Here is a 6,549-nt window from a genome sequence, read left to right on the forward strand (position 1 = left end):
CAATATAGTCGAAGACTAGTTTTCCCTTTGTTGATATTGATGTGAAATGTATAATTTTGTGATGATAATCTACCATTCAGAATGCAGCACTTGGAATCCTTTAAGAAGTCAATTAACTTTTCCCTATGCCTATTTACGTACTTATCAAAACACACTTGAATAAAACCCCGTATACGGTACATCGTAACACAACTACATGTGCTAACAAAGCACCATACACACCATACACAAAAGGTACTATCTAGAATCTAAAAGGGTTCTTCGGCTGTCCCCATAGGAGAACCCTTTGAAGAACCCTTTTTGGTTCCAGGTAGAACCCTTTTGAGTTCCATGTAGAACCCTTTCTACAGAGGGCTCTACATGGAATCCAAAAGGGTTCTCCTATGAGGACAACAAAATAACCCTTTTGGAACAATTCTTTCTAAGAGTGTATCCAATCACATCATAAACAAACAATTTAGTTCTTACCTGCTTAAGGACACTTCTTCATCCATACCTTCTCACCTGCTGATCATCATAATCAATGTGACAACCTGCATCTACATACCTGCTTTTATTAATTGCTCACCTGTATCCCTACCCGATGTCTTCATCTCTCTCCTCTTTCTCTTTATAATCGTGCTGACTTCTCCTCCGTACCTGGTGGTGAGGTGACCTGAAGATCATGAGGTCAATCACTTGTCCTCTGCTCTCTTTATAGACCATGTCACCTCTTTAAATAAGCATGAGAACATCATTCAGTGGAAAGTGAACTTGGATTTAATTAGAACAGGTGAAAACAGAGAAAGCTTTGTGATTATACTGTAAGAGGAGAGACACAGTGATTGACGTTTACTTGGTTAGGATTCAGACAGGTTGGTTGTGTTGAAAAGTCTGAGTTTAAAGGGGAACATTGTGATTCTTGTGGGTTCTCGGTCGGTCTCATATGTTTTGGACTGAGATTGACTGTGTTTTATTCCTCTAAGGGCAACACTGAGCTTGATACATAGTGTATGTAGGATCTGGAAAACTTAATTACACACATTCTCAATTCAAAGATGCTTTTTTCTGCACAGGATATGGTTTTGACTTATTTCGAAGGCCTACCGGGTACATCTGAATATCCATCAGTGGTTCTGACAGCTCAGCGGTTTCAGTATTATGCTAGGCCTGTGAAATACATTAGGCCTATACAGTACCAGTCAAAAGTTTGGACACACCTACTCATGCAATGCACAGGTGTGCCTTGTTAAAGATTAATTTGTGGAATTTTGGAATTTCTTTCCTTCTTAATGCGTTTGAGCCAATCAGTTGTTTTGTGACAAGGTAGGGGTGGTATACAGAAGATAGCCCTATTTGGTAAAAGACCAAGTACATATTATGGCAAGAACAGCTCAAATAAGCAAATAGAAATGACAGTCCATCATTACTTTAAGACATGAAGGTCAGTCAATCCGGAAAATTTCAAGAACTATGAAAGTTTCTTAAAGTGCAGAAGCAAAAACCATCAAGCACTATGATTATTTGGATTTTTACGAATTATCTTTGAAAGACAGGGTCCTGAAAAAGGGACGTTTCTTTTTTTGCTGAGTTTATATATATACACTACTGGTGAAAAGTTTTAGAACACCTAATAATTCAAGAGTTTTTCTTTATTTTTACTATTTTTTACATTATAGAATAATAGTGAAGACATGAAAACTCTGAAATAACAGATATGGAATCATGTAGTAATCAAGAAAGTGTTAAACAAATCTAAATCTATTTTATATTTGAGATTCTTCAAAGTAGCCACCCTTTGCCTTGATGACAGCTTTGTACACTCTTGGCATTCTCTCAACCAGCTTCATGAGGTAGTCACCTGGAATGCATTTCAATTAACAGGTGTGCCTTCTTAAAAGTTAATTTGTGGAATTTCTTTCCATGTTAATGCATTTGAGCCAATCAGTTGTGTTGTGACAAGGTAGGGGGGTATACAGAAGATAGCCCTATTTGGTAAAAGACCAAGTCCATATTATGGCAAGAACAGCCCAAATAAGCAAAGAGAAACGACAGTCCATCATTACTTTAAGGCATGAAGGTAGGTCAATCCGGAACATTTCAAGAACTTTGAACATTTCTTCAAGTGCAGTCGCAAACACCATCAAGCGCTATGATGAAACTGGCTCTTATGAGGACCGCCACAGGAATGGAAGACCCAGAATTACCTCTGCTGCAGAGGATAAGTTCATTAGAGTTAACTGCACCTCAGATTGCAGCCCAAATAAATGCTTCACAGAGTTCAAGTAACAGACATATCTCAACATCAACTGTTCAGAGGAGACTACGTGAATCAGGCGTTAATGGTCGAATTGCTGCAAAGAAACCACTACTAAAGGACATCAATAATAATAAGAGACTTGCTTGGGCCAAGGAACACGAGCAATGGACATTAGACCAGTGGAAATCTGTCCTTTGGTCTGGAGTCCAAATTTGAGATTTTTAGTTCCATCCGCCGTGTCTTTGTGAGACACAGAGTAGGTGAACGGATGATCTCTGCATGTGTGGTTCCCCCCGTGAAGCATGGAGGAGGAGGTGTGATGGTGTGGGGGTGCTTTGCTGGTGACACTGTCAGTGATTTATTTAGAATTCAAGTCACACGTAACCAGCATGGCTACCACAGCATTCTGCAGCGATACGCCATCTGGTTTTGGTTTAGTGGGACTATCATTTGTTTTTCAACAGGACAATGACCCAAAACACACCTCCAGGCTGTGTAAGCGCTATTTAACCAAGAAGAAGAGTGATGGAGTGCTGCATCAGATGACCTGGCCTCCACAATCACCCGACCTCAACCTCTCCCTCAACGTGACCAAGACAAAGGAGATGATTGTGGACTACAGGAAAAAAAAGAGGACTGAGCACGCCCCCATTCTCATCGACAGGGCTGTAGTGGAACAGGTTGAGAGCTTCAAGTTCCTTGGTGTCCACATCACCAACAAACTATCATGGTCCAAACACACCAAGACAGTCGTGAAGAGGGCACGACAAAGCCTATTCCCCCTCAGGAGACTGAAAAGATTTGGCATGGGTCCTCAGATCCTCAAAAAGTTCTACAGCTGCACCATCAAGAGCATCCTGACTGGTTGCATCACCGCCTGGTATGGCAACTGCTCGGCCTCCGACCGCAAGGCACTACAGAGGGTTGTGCGTACGGCCCAGTACATCACTGGGGCCAAGCTTCCTGCCATCCAGGACCTCTATACCAGGCGGTGTCAGAGGAAGGCCCTCAAAATTGTCAAAGACTCCAGCCACCCTAGTCATAGACTGTTCTCTCTGCTACCGCGCAGCAAGCGGTACCAAAGCGCCAACTCTAGGTCCAAAAGGCTTCTCAACAGCTTCTACCCCCAAGCCATGAGACTCCTGAACAGCTAATCATGGCTACCCGGACTATTTGCATCCCCACCCCATCTTTTTACGCTGCTGCTACTCTGTTAATTATTTATGCATAGTCAATTTAACTCTACCCACATGTACATATTACCTCAACTACCTCAACCTAGCTGGTGCCCCCGCACATTGACTTTGCACCGGTACCCCCCTGTATATAACCTCCCCACTGTTATTTTATTTTACTTCTGCTCTTTTTTCTCAACACTTTTTTGTTGTTGTTGTTTTATTTAACTTTTTTATTAAGAAATAAATGCATTGTTGGTTAAGGGCTGTAAGTAAGCATTTCACGGTAATGTCTACACCTGTTGTATTCGGCGCATGTGGCAAATAAAAATTGATTTGATTTGATTTGAATTGAGATGGTTTGGGATTAGTTGGACCGCAGTGTGAAGGAATAGCAGGCAACAAGTGCTCAGCATATGTGGGAACTCCTTTAAGACTGTTGGAAAAGCATTCCTCATGAAGCTGGTTGAGGGAATGCCAATAGTGTGCAAAGCTGTCATCAAGGCAAAGGGTGGCTACTTTGAAGAATCTAAAATATAAAATAGATTTAGATTTGTTTAACACTTTTTTGGTTACTACATGATTCCAGATGTGTTATTTCAGAGTTTTGATGTCTTCACTATTATCCTACAATGTAGAAAAACCCTTGAATGAGTAGGTCTGTCCAAACTTTTGACTGGTACTGCAAATGGTGCACATGGTGGTGGATGCTATACTGTAGGACCGGTCTGCCTTGATATCTCATTCATGGTGTGTAGGTACAGTGGGGAGAACAAGTATTTGATACACTGCCGATTTTGCAGGTTTTCCTACTTACAAAGCATGTAGAGGTCTGTAATTTTTATCATAGGTACACTTCAACTGTGAGAGACGGAATCTAAAACAAAAATCACATTGTATGATTTTTAAGTAATTAATTTGCATTTTATTGCATGACATAAGTATTTGATACATCACAAAAGCAGAACTTAATATTTGGTACAGAAACCTTTGTTTGCAATTACAGAGATCATACGTTTCCTGTAGGTCTTGACCAGGTTTGCACACACTGCAGCAGGGATTTTGGGCCACTCCTCCATATAGAACTTCTCCAGATCCTTCAGGTTTCAGGGCTGTCGCTGGGCAATACGGACTTTCAGCTCCCTCCAAAGATTTTCTATTGGGTTCAGGTCTGGAGACTGGCTAGGCCACTCCAGGACCTTGAGATGCTTCTTACGGAGCCACTCCTTAGTTGCCCTGGCTGTGTGTTTCGGGTCGTTGTCATGCTGGAAGAACCAGCCACGACCCATCTTCAATGCTCTTACTGAGGGAAGGAGGTTGTTGGCCAAGATCTCGCGATACATGGCCCCATCCATCCTCCCCCTCAATACGGTGCAGTTGTCCTGTCCCCTTTGCAGAAAAGCATCCCCAAAGAATGATGTTTCCACCTCCATGCTTCACGGTTGGGATGGTGTTCTTGGGGTTGTACTCATCCTTCTTCTTCCTCCAAACATGGCGAGTGGAGTTTAGACCAAAAAGCTCTATTTTTGTCTCATCAGACCACATGACCTTCTCCCATTCCTCCTCTGGATCATCCAGATGGTCATTGGAAAACTTCAGACGGGCCTGGACATGCGCTGGCTTGAGCAGGGGGGACCTTGCGTGCGCTGCAGGATTTTAATCCATGACGGCGTAGTGTGTTACTAATGGTTTTCTTTGAGACTGTGGTCCCAGCTCTCTTCAGGTCATTGACCAGGTCCTGCCGTGTAGTTCTGGGCTGATCCCTCACCTTCCTCATGATCATTGATACCCCACGAGGTGAGATCTTGCATGGAGCACCAGACCGAGGGTGATTGACCGTCATCTTGAACTTCTTCCATTTTCTAATAATTGCGCCAACAGTTGTTGCCTTCTCACCAAGCTGCTTGCCTATTGTCCTGTAGCCCATCCCAGCCTTGTGCAGGTCTACAATTTTATCCCTGATGTCCTTACACAGCTCTCTGGTCTTGGCCATTGTGGAGAGGTTGGAGTCTGTTTGATTGAGTGTGTGGACAGGTGTCTTTTATACAGGTAACGAGTTCAAACAGGTGCAGTTAATACAGGAAATGAGTGGAGAACAGGAGGGCTTCTTAAAGAAAAACGAACAGGTCTGTGAGAGCCGGAATTCTTACTGGTTGGTAGGTGATCAAATACTTATGTCATGCAATAAAATGCAAATTAATTACTTAAAAATCATACAATGTGATTTTCTGGATTTTTGTCTTAGATTCCGTCTCTCACAGTTGAAGTGTACCTATGATAAAAATTACAGACCTCTACATGCTTTGTAAGTAGGAAAACCTGCAAAATCAGAAGTGTATCAAATACTTGTTCTCCCCACTGTATGGAGTCTATCACATCACCTATAGATTTAGGATCTTAATTTGATCACCTTGTTGCAGGATAACTTAAAAAAGGCTTCTGAATTTTGATTTGCCCTTGCAAAAACTGTATATTCATTATAATCCACATACAAATTCACATTTCCAGTTGCTGCAGGATTATTTTCCTGCTGTAGTGAACTGGTTCAAATTAAGATCCTACATCTGTAGGAGTTTCATTGATTTATCCATGTCATGTGTGTCCAACATTATTTGATAGATGATACGTGTGGGGTCCCAACATCTCATATATAATGGCATGGTCTTTCTCAGATTTCACTGCCATGACAGGTGAATATGGGTGTATTCCTATTGCACCTAATAGTTATGGTATCTGATGACTCAGTGGGATTTGACCATGATGCATAGATTCCGTATCTTAATTTGAGCCAGTTTCACACTGCAGGAAAATAATCCTGCAGCAACAGGAAATGTGAATTTTTATGTGCATTATAAATTATGGACATTTTTTGCAAGGGTTGATACTTTTTTTGTTAGGGCAAATCAAGTTTAAAATGTTAAAGTGGAAATTACAAAATGTAGAAGCCTTTTTAAACCTTGAATACACAAGTTTGCATTTCCTGCTGGGCAGGAAAATTCCTGCAAAAAACAGGATGATCAAATTAAGATCCTATATCAGTAAAAGCAACAGTAGCAGCCTTCCGTTAGTGATTCAGTGAGTGGACAGGACATAGACACCACGTCTGCTTAATTATTGAGGCACTGACAGTAGCTT

The sequence above is a fragment of the Coregonus clupeaformis genome, chromosome 15 (genome assembly GCF_020615455.1).
Source record: "Coregonus clupeaformis isolate EN_2021a chromosome 15, ASM2061545v1, whole genome shotgun sequence".
NCBI classification, from domain to species: domain Eukaryota; kingdom Metazoa; phylum Chordata; class Actinopteri; order Salmoniformes; family Salmonidae; genus Coregonus; species Coregonus clupeaformis.